Source organism: Topomyia yanbarensis, chromosome 2 (genome assembly GCF_030247195.1).
Source record: "Topomyia yanbarensis strain Yona2022 chromosome 2, ASM3024719v1, whole genome shotgun sequence".
Lineage (NCBI taxonomy): Eukaryota > Metazoa > Arthropoda > Insecta > Diptera > Culicidae > Topomyia > Topomyia yanbarensis.
In genome coordinates, this window is record NC_080671.1 from 47,324,185 (window position 1) to 47,339,093 (window position 14,909).

General features: G+C 35.5%; 1 protein-coding gene across 6 annotated transcripts in view; it reads left to right on the top strand.

The window, feature by feature from the left end:
- Window positions 1-14,909, top strand: part of LOC131684436 (LIM domain transcription factor LMO4) — a 1,051,444-nt gene that overhangs the window by 218,706 nt on the left and 817,829 nt on the right. For 2 of the 6 annotated variants that reach the window (XM_058967297.1, XM_058967299.1), the window contains exon 1: window positions 14,699-14,848. The exons of the other annotated variants lie outside the window; for them this stretch is intronic. The gene's annotated coding sequence lies outside the window, so the exon portion shown is untranslated. Of the gene's footprint in view, window positions 1-14,698; window positions 14,849-14,909 lie in introns of those variants that run through there. 6 annotated transcript variants of the gene reach the window in all.

The following is a 14,909-nucleotide window of genomic DNA, read 5'->3' on the forward strand; positions in this document are numbered from 1 at the left end:
GTATTACAAAATGGAGCAATAAAATATCAGAAAAAGTTCCATAAATTTGATGAAAATGTTTGCTAAATAATTTTTCTTGGTCCATAGAAGATGTAAAAATGAACATTAGAAATGATTCATATATCGAACGTTAAATAATGGTTCATGGATATTTACAAAACGATCCATAAGAAAAGAAAATGCAAAACGATCCATTAATATGTGCTTATGCACTAGAAAAAATACATTTATTGAATTCATGCGAAATTTTATGGTAAACTGAAAAAATAAGTTGTGCTTAATAATTCTCCTAACAGTGACAGTGTTTTAACAAGTGAGCTTATACTGGGAGCTAGTGTGATGCGGCTTGGCCGCATATCCGAGGCCAAAGATCCGAAGCGGCGCAAAACCGCTGAGGATCCGTTGGACGAGGCATTGATTAACCCGTAGCTGGAATTGCAAGCAAACCTGTGGTCCTCTCGTTTGCCCGGTTTACTTAAACATAGGGGCTATTGCTAGTTAAAAGCCGACTGAGCGGCAGCGAAGTCGGACAGTGCACTAGATAGCGATGTGGCGTAGCCACATTAGTCAGTGTTCGTGTATAAAGTGTCCGTTTTCGCTTCAGATAGTTATTCAGATAGTATTTGCGACTCATGCCAGCCTGTATCAGTGGTCTAACAACTCTCAGCGCTCTAATTTCATAAATACCCTGACGTTTAAAGAGTTGCCATAATGATTTCACGTTATGTAAGGTCAGTTACCTGACTAGTGGGATACGGAAGCTTAAGTTTAACTATAATGTACACACCAAAAAAATCTGAATTTTATCTTTGACGTAATTGCAAACATGACACAATTCAACAAACCGTAATTTACGAAATGACGGAACATTACCGTGGTCCGTTTAATTTTACATGAAACATATACTTTACATGCGCAATGACATAAAATTACACTTCCTACCATTCAGAACAAACGCTGTATGTGGAGTAAAATTACATGATTTACGAAATTAAACGTCATGTAAAATTAAAATCAAACGTAAAACTAAGTCATTTTTGATGCTCGTATATGTCAGGGTCAGGAGACGTAAATTTACACTATTTTTGCCTTTCTCAATAGAAAGGTATTGCAATTGCTCTGAAAACCGACTTTTAACGGAGGCCCGGAGGGCCGAGTGACATATACCATTCGATTCAGTTCGTCGAGTTCGGCAAATGTCTCTGTGTGTGTATGTATGTGTGTATGTATGTATGTGTGTGTGTATGTGTGTGTGTATGTGACCAAAAATGTCACTCATTTTTCTCAGAGATGGCTGAACCGATTTTGACAAACTTAGTCTCAAATGAAAGGTGCAACGTTCCCATAGGCTGCTATTGAATTTCTAATGGATCCGACTTCCGGTTCCGGAATTACAGGGTGATAAGTACGAACACGCAGAAAATGTCGATTTTAATAAATTCTGCAATGAATGTATAAAGGTGAAAATTTTTCCAAAATATGACCACAACTGCTTCGATTTGTAGTATTAGGTCACTAACATCCATTCAAAGTCTATTTGGCCACATTGGCCACCATCCTCGGTTCCGGAAGCCCCGGCGGAAGTATCTAAATTCAGAATAACAGTCACATCGGTTTCTCGGAGATGGCTAGACCGATTCGACTAAACTTGGCCTCAAATGAAAGGTATTGCGTCCCCGTAAATGGCTATTCAATTTCATCCCGATCCGACTTCCGGTTCCGGAGTTACAGGTTGTGGCGTGCGATCACATAGCAAATTGTGATTCAAACCGATACTCCGATGAAAGCAAAAAAGGTAAAAATTTCGCTAAAATGTCTCTCAAACAACTTAAATTTGCTGTTCTAGGTCACCGACGGCCAACCAAACTTTCGTTGACTACATTGACCACCATAGACGGTTCCGGAAGTGCCCGGGAAAAGCGGCCATCTTTCAAAATTTACGAACTCACATCAGTTTCCCGGAAATGGTTGGACCGATTTTCACAAACTTAGTCCCAAATGATAGCTATATTATCCCCACAGATGTATGTAAAATTTCGCACGGATCGCTTGTATGGTTCCGGAAATATAGACTAAATCGTCCGGTCACATATGAAATTCCCATATAAGCCGGAACTCAAAAATTTTTTTCAAAGGGGGGACCCCATGAAATTTCAGAAATCGAATTCGTATTTTTGATGCCAAACATCTTTAAAATGCATGAAACGTCGAGATTTTATGTTATCTCGAAAAAATTTTTTTTTATAAAAATCGACTTTTTGGGACTTTGCCGATTTTGCACCTTTTTTCAGATCAATATTACCGTGGCTGTTTTTTCTTTTTCAAAATTTTAGAACTCGAATAATGATTTATTTTCCTGTATATAGTTGTCATGTGATGTATAATAATAAAATGTAATATATGCATTTAAAAGCTTTTAATGAATATAAACAACGCACACATTCTCGTGATTCATGATTGAGAAAGGCACAATTGCACCGCTAGGTGGATTAAAATAGGTTTTTCTAGGTGTGTATGCTTTGTTTGTTGTAGTTATATGCAGTGCATGTATGCATGGTTTGTTGTAGTTTGACATTACAACCAAATGTAATAAACTTTATTATTAGTTCGAACAGCAAAAATTTCGCATGAATTCATTAAATTTAATTTTTCTGGTGCATAAGCACATATTAATGGATCGTTTTACATTTTCTTTTCCTATGGATCGTTTTGTAAATATCCATAAACCATTATTTAACGTTCGATATATGAATCATTTCTAATGTTCATTTTTACATCTTCTATGGACCAAGAAAAATTATTTAGCAAACATTTTCATCAAATTTATGGAACTTTTTCTGATATTTTATTGCTCCATTTTGTAATACCGTGGAACATTTTTGTCGATATTATGGAACATATTGACGTGTTTTATTGTGCATTGTTAATATTCTATGGATCAATGTCAGTTAATTTATGGCGCAAAATGTATTATTTTATGGAACATTTCCAATATTTTTATGGGGCATTGGTTGAATTTAATTGCTCTTTTATTACTATTTTAGTGCTCTTTTGCGACCATTTTATGGTTCAATTTTACATAATCTATGGATCAAATCACCCCTTTTTATGGACCATTCACACTGTTTTATGGATTTTCAGTTTTGTTTTATGGAACATTGACAACTTTTTTATGGATCGTTTTTCAATTTTTTATGGATCATTTTTGTTGTTTTAGCGGCGCAAACTTAGGGCTGCCCTAAAATTCACCAAGGGGCTGATAAAAACGTCTTCATTGTATTTCATTTTGAGAGTTGAATACATTTCATCCTGTTCATTTTTCTTTTTTTATTCATTTTATCAATTCCATTCATCTAATTGATTTTATTAAGATTTATTTTTAATTTTTTTTCATTCTATTTATTTTATTGATTTTATTATTTTACCATATCATTTATTCATTTTGTTCATTTTGTTAATTTTTTTAATTTTATTCATTTTAAAATTTTATTTCATGTTATTTAATTGATTTTTTTTAAATTTGATTAATATTATTAATTTTTATATTAATATTAATTTTATTATCTTATTAATTTTATTAATTTTGTTAATATTATCAATTTTATTAATTATTAATTTTGACGGCGCCGGTGGTTGAGTGGTAAGCGTGACCGCCACTCATTCCAATTTGCCTGGGTTCAATTCCAGCCGAGGTCGTTGAGATTTTTCTGAGGTGAAAAAATCTGTGGTCACGTCTTCCTTCGGAAGGGAAGTAAAGCCGTTGGTTCCCGGTCTATGAGTTTGGTGGATCGATATCTACTCCAGATAGTGAAGTCACCGCTCTGGGGTCAATAAAGAAGAAGTGATCATACTTCTATACTCTTACTAACAAAAATATTGGCGGATCAATATCTAGTCCAGGTAGTGGTATCACCTCTCTGGCGTCGGTAAAGAAGAAGTATATCCAACTTCTATACTCTACTAACAAAAATATCCTCCTACCGTGATACTTGTGGATTGCGCAGTAGTACATACGGCCTCTAGCAAAAGCAAGTATCGGATTAACCATTCCTTCCCTTTCATTCTGCGATCTACGTTCGGGCCTGGCCTGTGCCGGTATTGATCATTACTTTAGGATTACCAGGAGTTGCACATTGCAAGATGTTTCGCTATTCCCAAGCATAATTATCTATTTATTCTCTGTGCAACTTCAGCTAGTCTAGATCGATAACGGAGTAGTAGCCAGGGGTGGTCGCACAAGCTCAACCTCAAGCTCAAGCTCAATTTTATTTATTATTAATTTTATTAATTTTAATAATTTTATAAATTCTATTAATTTTATTGAATGTAATGGTTTCGTTAATTTTATTAATTATTGATTTTATTAAATTTATTAACTTTATTTATTTTATTGATTTTATTCGTTTCATTAATTTTAAGATTTTAGTAATTTTATTAATTTCATTTATTTCATTCATCTTATTCATTTTAATTATTTTAGTCGTTTTATCATTTTATTCATTTTATACAATTTATTCATTTTATTTATTGTATACATTTTATTTATTTTACTCACTTGATTCATTTCCTTTTATATTTTTTTCTCTTTTTTATTTTGACTATGTTAGTCACATTTTCTTTTTTACAATTTAACGACAAATTCCTCTAAATCATTAAGCAGATTGAAGCTAGAGATTACTGCGTAGGGAAAGCTCTAAAAATTAGAGCCATAGTACTCAAGTGGGAGCAAGGATGTGAAGTATTTAGAATGGCACACTAGAAGTGGCAGGGTCATTAGAACAGGTTTAATATCTTACGGGCTTATTTTTTGTCTTCTGTTGATGAGGGTCGAGCTTAGTCAGCATAACTACGAATCACTCGAGTTCACCCTTGGCATAGACAGACTTGTCCATCTTTACCGTGGGAACCGACTTTTTTTCTTTTTATTCATTCTATTCATTTTATTCATTTTATTCATTTTTATTCATTTTTTTCATTTTATTCATTTTATTCATTTTATTAATTTCATTCACTTTATCCATCTTATTCATTTTATTAATTTTGTTCATTTTATTCAATCTATTCCTATTATTCATTTTATTCATTCTATCCATTCTATTCATTCTATTCATTCTATTCATTCTATTCATTTTATTCATTTTGTCTATTTTATTCATTTTATCCATTTTATTCATTTGTTAAATTTATTCATTTTATATATTTGTTTATTTTATTCTTTTTATTCATTTTAATTATTTTATTCATTTGATTTTTTTCACTTTATTTATTTTACTCATTTTACTAATTTTACTAATTTCATTCATTTTATTCTTTTTTACATTTCTTTTAAAAGAAATGTATAGAATTCGCTCAAACTTTCAAGATTTTTTCCGAGGCCCGGAGGGCCGAGTCTTATATACCAATCGACTCAGCTCGACGATTTGGGACAATGTCTGTGTGTGTGTGTGTGTCTGTGTGTGTATGTGTGTATGTAACGGACAAATTCTCATTCGTGTTTCTCAGCAATGGCTGAACCGATCTTATCCAAACCAATTTTAAATGAAAGAACTAAAAAACAGTATGAACGCTATTAATTTGTTTTTGATTCTGATGTTTAGTTTTCAAGATATGAATGTTTGAATGCGCAAAAATGGCGTTTTTTGCAGTTTTTTTAAATTATCTGCCGAAATTGACAATGTAGATTAACAATTTATATGTTTTTAGACAGCTTTAACGAATACCTTTCGAACAAGCTATAGATTTTTGAAATCGTACTATTATCAAAAGAGATATTTAACATTAAATGCGGACGAAAGATTTTTATCATTTCCCATAGCCAGAAATATGACCAAAAACATGTAATCTATTATTAACGCCAAAACGGCTTATTCTAGGTCAATAGTATCTTCGGAGAATTTAATGGAGGCAATATGCCCTTTCTTTTGGTATTGTGCTTTTGCTGATTAATCCCCCTATGAGTGAGATATTTTCACAAATTTTATTGGAAGTGATTATATCGAAATGATGCCTTCAGCAAATTTGTAGCTCTTACTTTTGCGAACAACGTTACTGAAGACTTCAAATATCTATTTTGAATACTTTAAAAGTTATGGCTTGTTGTTTGTTGATTACTCTTTGTCGCTTATTTATTGTTCAATATAGTAATAATCCATTGAAATAAGCCAAACATTATTTCGATAAAACGAATTTTGTATTTCATTTTACTATCTACAACTGCTAGAAATAATCACCGAACACTTCCAAGTTATCTGGAAGGAACTTGATAACTTATCAGTACAAAAATGTTCATTTTTGCGAACTTTCTGACTGCAATTTTGCTAACTTATAACCATCGGATCGATCTGAAACATATCGGAAAATGAGAAGCGAAATAAATAACTCCAAGCAACGGCGTAGCCAAGAGAAGGTTTTGGGGTTTAACACCATACAACCCCCCCCCCCACAACACCCAAAAAAAATTGGATTGAAGTTGAAAATTTATTGATGCAGACTGATTTAATTCAATATTACAATAACAATTATCTGATCCGTAGATTGATAACCTGTTGTTGTAAACATCATGAGGACTTTTGATAAATTGTCGGAATGGGGTCCTGATATGTAACTGATCTATTGGTCTTGATTTCACAGTTGTCTAATAGCATCAATATCAAATTCATGCCTGAAAACATTCCAATAGAAAATTCCAGAGTTCTGTAATCAATCATAATCCTCAGATTTCTTTTCAAATTTTCAGCTTTTTTCCTACACAATATTGCGAAAGCTTATTAAACAATTTTTCCTAATAGGTTTGTGAAAATTATAAACTATTTGAAATTTTTTAACAGTTTTATTTTTTATTTAACCGTGATTTTTTAATAAATAGTGATCATCGCTTCACAACGTAGTCTATTTTTCATGGTTTGCGGTGAGCACGAACTCTCGAATTGCTGAACTGAAAATTATGGAATAGAAATTATTTTTTAGTATTCTTTACAGACCCGCTGGTGCCCTAAGACGATTTCGCTAGATTTTTAGAGCACTGTGCACTAGACTGCCCAGAAAAATGATGAATTTTTGAAAACTCAATTGGCCCACCCCTGAGTCGATACCTAGTCCCACCAGGAGTACTTGTACCAAATTTGAAGCAAATCGGACAAGTCTAACTACCGGACCAACGTGCCTGAAGTTTATATTGGATTTTTCAACAATTTACATGGAGAAAACCCACTAACTCGCTCGTATTTTCGCCGCTAGGTGGCACTGTATACAACGAATTATCACTGTAAGTGAAAATAAGAAAGATATTTCAATTATCTACAACTTTGTCGAAGACTACTAGTAAATCCGACTTTGTTAAAAGAAGTTATTAAACTTTTAAAGAAGTGATGTCTGAGTCAGTTTTGCATGGGGCCTAGCAGTGCATGGTTGTGTATCAGTACTCGACTCCCGCGAACTATATATTTTTGTGAAATAATGGTTAGATTTAGCCGAATAGTATGTTTACAAGAATTATAATAAATAATACGAGTTATATTTTGGTTAGAAAATTTTAGTTCCACCTGTGACCGCATAGAGGGCGCCACTACTAACTTTTCATAGAAGAGAGATAAAGTATCAAGATGTTCAGAAGAAATACTGAAAAATGCCTGTTCTATAACTTTGTAGAAGACACCAACTTTCTATCTCTTTCCGTTGAAAAGTTAGTGTTGGCGCCATCTATGCGGTAACAGGTGGAACTAAAATTTTCTAATCAAAGCATGACTCGTATTATCTACTATAATTCTTCTGAACATACTATTGAGCTAAACCTAACGATCATTTCACAAAAATGTTTAGTTCGTGTGAATCGAGTACTGATACACAACCATGCACTATTAGGCCCCATGCAAAACTGACTCAGACATCACTTCGTTAAAAGTTTAATAACTTCTTTTAACAAAGTCGGATTTACTTGCAGTCTTCGACAAAGTTGTAGACAATTCAATTATCCTTCTTATTTTCACTTACAGTGATAATACGATGCATGCAGTTCCAGTTAGCGGCGAAAATGTGTGCTGGTGGGTTTTCTCCATGTAAATTGTTGAAAATTCCCATACAAATTTCAGGCCCGTTGGTCCGGTAGTTAGACTTGTCCGATTTGCTTCAAATTTGGTGCAAGTACTCCTGGTGGGACTAGGAATCGACGCAGAGGTGGGCCGATAGGGGTCATTTTTTTCCTGTCACCCTACTGTGCACCCAGTGCATTAACGCAAGTGACGGAAGGTTATCGAAAAGTTTCGTGAAAATGAAAGTTCCAGTAATGATGATGATTTTCCCAAACGGTTCGTTTTCGTGAGGTTTTTATTTGTTCTTTGGCATTAGGATTAGCGATAATAATTCAAATCAAGAATACTACTGGGAAGTCACCTTTAGAAAAAGTCGATGTCGAAGTAAAATTTGAAACTATGCACGCATGTACTTCAGAGATAGCGTGATATCAGGAGCTGCGATTTCATTTCAACGCTTTTTTTGTGAAAAGGGCGATACTTACAAATGTAAACATAGGGCTTATTTCTTACATGCGAATGAGGGCTTTGAAACGCAACAAATTAACCTAAAAATTTTGATTCTACGATATTGCTTTCTTAAACTACAGCAAAAAATACAACGGGCGAAACTGTATTTTTGTTTGCTTATTTAAAGTTTCGCCCTCCACGCTCCATGCAAACAAACAGAACGATACTTTTTTTGCTAGCAGTTTAGAGGCGAAACTGTTATTTTCGTATTTTTTAGGATTATCAAACTGATACCAGCTGTAAATAGTAACAATGATCTCTATTGAAAAAAACGCGAACGAAATCGGTGGTGTAAAACGGTAGTTATTGTAAAAAAACGTAAGGGCGATACTTCAATGCTGATAGATGGGACCGAAAAAGTAAACAATCGCCAAAGGGGCGATACTATCATTTTGTCAATTTCAATAGCAAAAACAAATTTTAATTTAATAATTTCAAATACTTTATGAAGTTTTGGGTTTCGATCACTGAATCATGCAAGCTAGGATGTCAAAAAACACAATAGTTCTTAAATAGGAAATAAAACCAAGTCTGGAAATATTCACTGTTGATTTTCTTTGAATGGTATCACTGCTAGTATCGCCCTTTTCAAGAAAAAGCGTTGATTTCTTAGTTCTCAGTCGCGTTGGAAATTTGTGTAAAATATAAACTTCAAATCGATTAAAAAAATCGTTTTTTTGTTTCAGTACAATATATAACCCCTTTAGGAAAATTCAGTTTTCCCACCACAATATAGATATTTTATTAAAAGAGTATTAACAATAATTCGTTGGTATGTCTATTTCATGGGTCATTTTTTCGCTTTCCCATTGATTTGGTTTGAGATTTCTAGCACTGATGTTGTCCTATGCTGATTTGAGCGATTCTCTGAGTCCTGCCACTATCCCATGTAGTATGTGTTATCAAAAACATCGCGAAGCATCAAGTTCTAAATGCTCTCAAACGATATAATATCCGAAGAGAGTGATAAGAGTTACAAGAAATGTCTCATCACACTGTTAGGTGAATTAAACACGTTTTTAGTTTATACATTTTATTTAGTTTCTTCATTTTATTGCTATTATTAATTAAGTTCAGTCATTTCAATTTTTTCTTGGAACTATTTCTGAGCAATAATTGCAAAAATTCCAAAAAAATTATTGCGTTATAAGCGTTAGAAACCTAACCCCTTTTCGTTACACAACAAATTTGTTGAATTTACAAAATAAATTCAAAACTCTATATTGGTTCAACAATAAAAAGTCAAATTATTGGATGATGGGCCAACTGAACAAGAAAGCTGAAGTCAACAACAACAAGGGGGGCATAACAGAGACTAAACTTACATGAGCCTAATATAGAAGTTTATACCCACTTTTAAATATTATTTATATTACGTCAAAGTCAAAAATTTATCCTGAAATACACATTTTTTAACAAAGCCAAAAAATTGCATGAAGCTACGAGAAAATTGTATGACGGAAATCGACTTTCTGGGACTTAACTGATTTGACGCGGTTTTGCCTTTCTCATATAGAAAGGATAGGCAACCACTCTGAAAAGTGACAATATTATCCTGGCCATAGTTTACCAAATTATCAATCAGCGTGGAAACATAGTCAATTAGGTTCATAGTTGTCGAGCGCTTTCTCACGAACCCATCCATCCACGAAATCATAGTTTGCGTAAATGGGAATTTATTAAGGCAGGATTTGCTCACAAAAACAAGTAAGTATGTAGGAATGTGATTATTGCCTTTCATTTGAGTAATAACAGTTACAAGGATCAGCTCTAGAAGCGAAGTTATTGCAATTAGTCTGACTCGATTCCGATGGAGCAGTGCTGCCAGGGACAGTTTACGTTGACACCAGGAAAATGTTTTTTTTTTTTCTTATATCTTCGTTATGGTGCAATATTATTGAAAACTGATAAAACTTATCAACTTAGACTGACTTTGGCTACGTTTTCCATGCAATTGGACTATTGTAAATATCCTTGGAGAATTGTATTGAGCATTGGAAGGTAAACATTGAGCAACTTCTAGCACTGCAAGGGAAGCACCTATCTTTTTGACAATAGACTTTTCGTGTTTCTTGATCTCACCGTTTTCAAGGAAAGATAGTTTTGAAGCCCTACATGTACTAGAAAAAAGTTGGGCATGAAAGGGTTAACAGCTTTGTCAGTCTTTTGAGAAATAATAGAGCGAATTTTAATGTTTGTCCGACGTTTCCATGCTTTTTGGTATAATCTTCAGGGAAATGAAACAATTGCACCACTATAGAAATATTTGAAAATATCTAGCCGGTTAATGCTGCAATTGTATGGAAAATGTGTATCTTTTACTTCTTTATCCATATCCTGAAACTAAAATTCATACGGTATAAACCGGACCGAGATGAAATTGTATATCACCCATTGGAAAATCATTCAATGTCAGTGTTAACCTTCCGGTAGACGCACTAGTACACAGAGTGCGCGTCACTCAGGAAATCAAGCGAAAGCGTCTTTGAACACCAGCGCCTACTCGTTCAGTGAGTCATTCACGCGACTTCAGGAGGGCCAGACAGACAGAAGTTTTCAAAAGTGTATAACTTTTGAACGGATGCTTATGGACAAACAATTTTACCTTCGTTTTGTAGGTGAAACCTAGTCCTATTAGAATAATTGATGGTATAATTACAATTTTTGCCGATAGTGAGGTCACACGGGTTCAAAAACAGGCCAAAATTAAATCAAAATCAGCTATAAGTCTTTACACAGCATCTACAGCTATCTGGTCTCTTCGGAAAAGTTGTGTGTTTTATGATGATAAAAAATATCTTAGAACATTGTTAATGCGAAAAATCAGAAATAAAAAAGTTATGAGTAAAAATAGGAAATGAAGGAGTTCACCATAGAGAACTTCTCATAACTCAATTACTATGAGTGACAGAGACAACATGTCTTCTGCAAAATTTATAAAAAAACACTCCTCTACAACTTTGTCGAAGACAGCCAAGCGCTATCTCTTTCGGTTCAAAAGTTAAATTTTCTGTAGCCTACTATTATCAATTTATTAAAAAAATAATATCACCAAAAGATGGCGCTTTTTACACACACAAACATTGTAGAATATGTGAAATCGCTAATATGGACAGTTTTGACTCCAGTGAATTAAGTACCTCAAAACGCTGTTTTGAGCCACTGTGCACTAGGTGGATTGAAACAGGTTTTTAACCCATTCATGCCCATGTTGTTTGTGGACAACAACGTTTTTGAACACCTATAACTTTTGATTAAGGCAAGATTTGCTCCCAAAAACAAGTAAGGCTAATAAATGTGACTATTGGCTTTCATTTGAGTATTAACAGTTATAAGGATCAGCTCTAGAACTGAAGTTATTGCAATTAGTCTGAATGAACTCCAATGGAGCAGTGCTGCCAGGGATTGTTTACGTTTACGACGGAAAATGAATTTTTCATATAACTTCGTTATGTTGCAATATTAGTGAAAACTGATAAAATTTATCAATTTAGACTATTTTTGGCTACGTTTTTCACTCAGTTGGACTATTGTAAGTACTCTAGGAGAATTGTACTGAGCATTGGAAGGTAAAAATTGAGCAGCTTCTAGTACTGCAAGGAAAGCACCTACCTTTCTAAAAAAAGGTTTTTCGAGTTTGTTGACCCCACCGTTTTCAAGGAAAAATAGTTTTGAAACTCTAAATGCACTAGAAAAAAGTTGGGCATCAAAGGGTTAAAAAAGAATTCATGTAAAAATATGATATACCGGAGAGAGAAATTTATCAACAGCAGTTTTGGAACAAAAATTTGATTAGTGTTGTGATTATCAATTGAGTAAAATTCTGTGCAAGAAAAATGTTGCACGAAGGTTAAATAAAGGAAATAGCAACTTCCTCCGACTGATTTTTTTCGGCTGATCATGTGTTCTTTTCTTGAAATGCATACGAAAATAACAATACCTAGCATAACAAACAGCGCACGAAGGATTTTATAGTTTTTTTTTTTATTTTGAAGATAAAGGTTTTAACCTTAAGGTCATTTGCCTCTTGCCTATAAGGTAATCAAATTACCAACTACGCTATGCCCGCGTCCAGGGTTTTTATAATAAAAAGCCATAAATTATAAAAGTTTTTTTTGTTTCCTCTGAAAATTATCCACGCTTTGATCACAATTAATCTAGTGTGATCGGGTAATTTTTCAGTATTTGGGTAAGCAATGGATAATTATAATAGGATTATCGGTGAGATAATCTGTATAACAACGAAGTAATCCAACTTTTTTTTTCAGAGTGACATGTAATCAATGCTGTTGGCAATCCTTTGATAATTATAATAATGATCAAGCTGTTTAATTAACATGGATCTTTTTATCCTATATGAAAAATGATTGATAAATTATTTTTGGCTTCGGTGATGATTTAACCACCTAACTCAACTCCTATTCCTGTTATTTCTTAGCTTCTGGAAAACAATATCTATATATAGTAATGACAAACCTTTGCTCAATTTACAATATCAATTAATATTAATTCGAGCTCTTTTTTTCGACAAAAGATCTCATACTGTTGTTCCTCTCGTTCAAAAAACAAAAAAAAAAAACGCTACTCGTCACCCGAGTAGAAACTTTCTCGCTTAATTGCAATTAAGCAGCGCGGGGCTCAGTAATCCTTCCACAATCCATTTAACCTTGAACCGAATGTGAACGGACAAAGTCGGTGAAGGGAAGAAAAATCGCAGAGCTTAATTGCCCTCGACAAGGAGAGCAACTTTGCTGGCAGCCGGGCAAGCTAGATACACACTTACATAAGCTTGTTCGCTCGCTCAACCGACCAACCACCCGCCCAACCCGTCCGACAATCTCGAAACCTCCCATATCACTAATTAATTAATCACCGATTACACCACTTTATTGTTCATTCATGGGGAATATTTTTAATTGACTAACAATATCTCTCTTTCTGTTGTGGAGCACCCTCCGTGCAGTAACGAAGCAGCACCGGTTCGCATATGTATGTACATATATGCAAGCGCTCTGCAACCGGCCCACCCAACTCGACAGCATCGTTCATCAGGGCAACACCGACCGACCGATCGACCGAGCGACCGAGCGACCGACCGACAATGAAGGGGTAGCGCTATTTTTTCTAATAAGCTGCCCATCCCTCCAACTTATGCCACGGTGGAGCAGGCGAGTGGGTGGTAAAGTCCACCCCGAACCAGGACGAGCAAACTAAATTGGAAACCTATGCACCTAATGGTACACATGTAGGCACTGTACACACGCCAGAAGAGTAAGAAAGATTCGTGCACCCACACACGGTGAATCGGTGTTGATTGGGTCCTGGTTCCGTAGTTGCGAAGGGAGTAGTTACGAGCAGTGGCCATCCATAGGTGGGGATAGGGGAGCCGACTGCCAGTCAACCTTCTGTGGTATGGTGTGAGAAATTAGTTTGGTTTAGCGTTCGCTTGTCTCTATGCTCTCTAGCGACGAGGTCGTTAGCGGGGGGCTCACCAACGGACCGGTCGAAGAGAGACAAGGTGGCTGCCGGGCTAATGGTGCATGGGCATGAGCGCGCCAAACTGTGATGAAAGTGATTGTTTGTGTGTGGGTGAAATTGATTGTGCCCTCACTCACACACACCCGTGAATGGATAGAGTGGTGTGCGTGGAAAAATCGCTCTCGCTCACTTGGTGAGACGCTCTCTTTTCACTACTTCTCACCAAGTGAGACGATACAATTCTCTCAAATTATTCGCATTTCTCTTTCGTTACGCTCCTATTCTCTCACTCGATATTCTCTCTAGTTCCGAAGCCGAATTCCTCACTGCACACGTGCGTTTGGTCAACCCTGCCTGTTCGGTTCGCTATTTTTTTTGTGCCAGGCAACACATCGTTCTTCATTCACTTCCAGCCAACCGGTTGAAGCACATGTGCTCCACGTTTAACGCACCAGCGAGGCCATCGTTTCTGGTGGTACGTCGGCATGGGCACTTTCCTGAAGGGAGGATCAACTCTCGCCAAACATCGGATTTTTCGCGCAAAACTACAATAAAAAAGTATGACTTCGGTTGCAGCCTTCGTGTGTTCGCGGAATGGCCAAAACAGAGAACCGCTGCCGCCGCAATTGCAACGGAAGTAACTACCGAATGTTCAGTTGCATCCTATGAGTCATACCGCTACAGTGGTAGATACCCAGTGCTGACCGTGTCCTTGCAACGCAACGGACTGACCGCGAAACGTTCTTCCGTCAGAATCTAATTATTACGAATGATTGTTCCAGCGTTCAACGCGTGTCGCTTCGAGTGTTCCGTCTTTCGACGACAAGTCCAAGGTGTACTTTTTTGTTCTGCGCTAGATGGCAAAATTTGGACACGGTGTCAGATTTTGGTCTT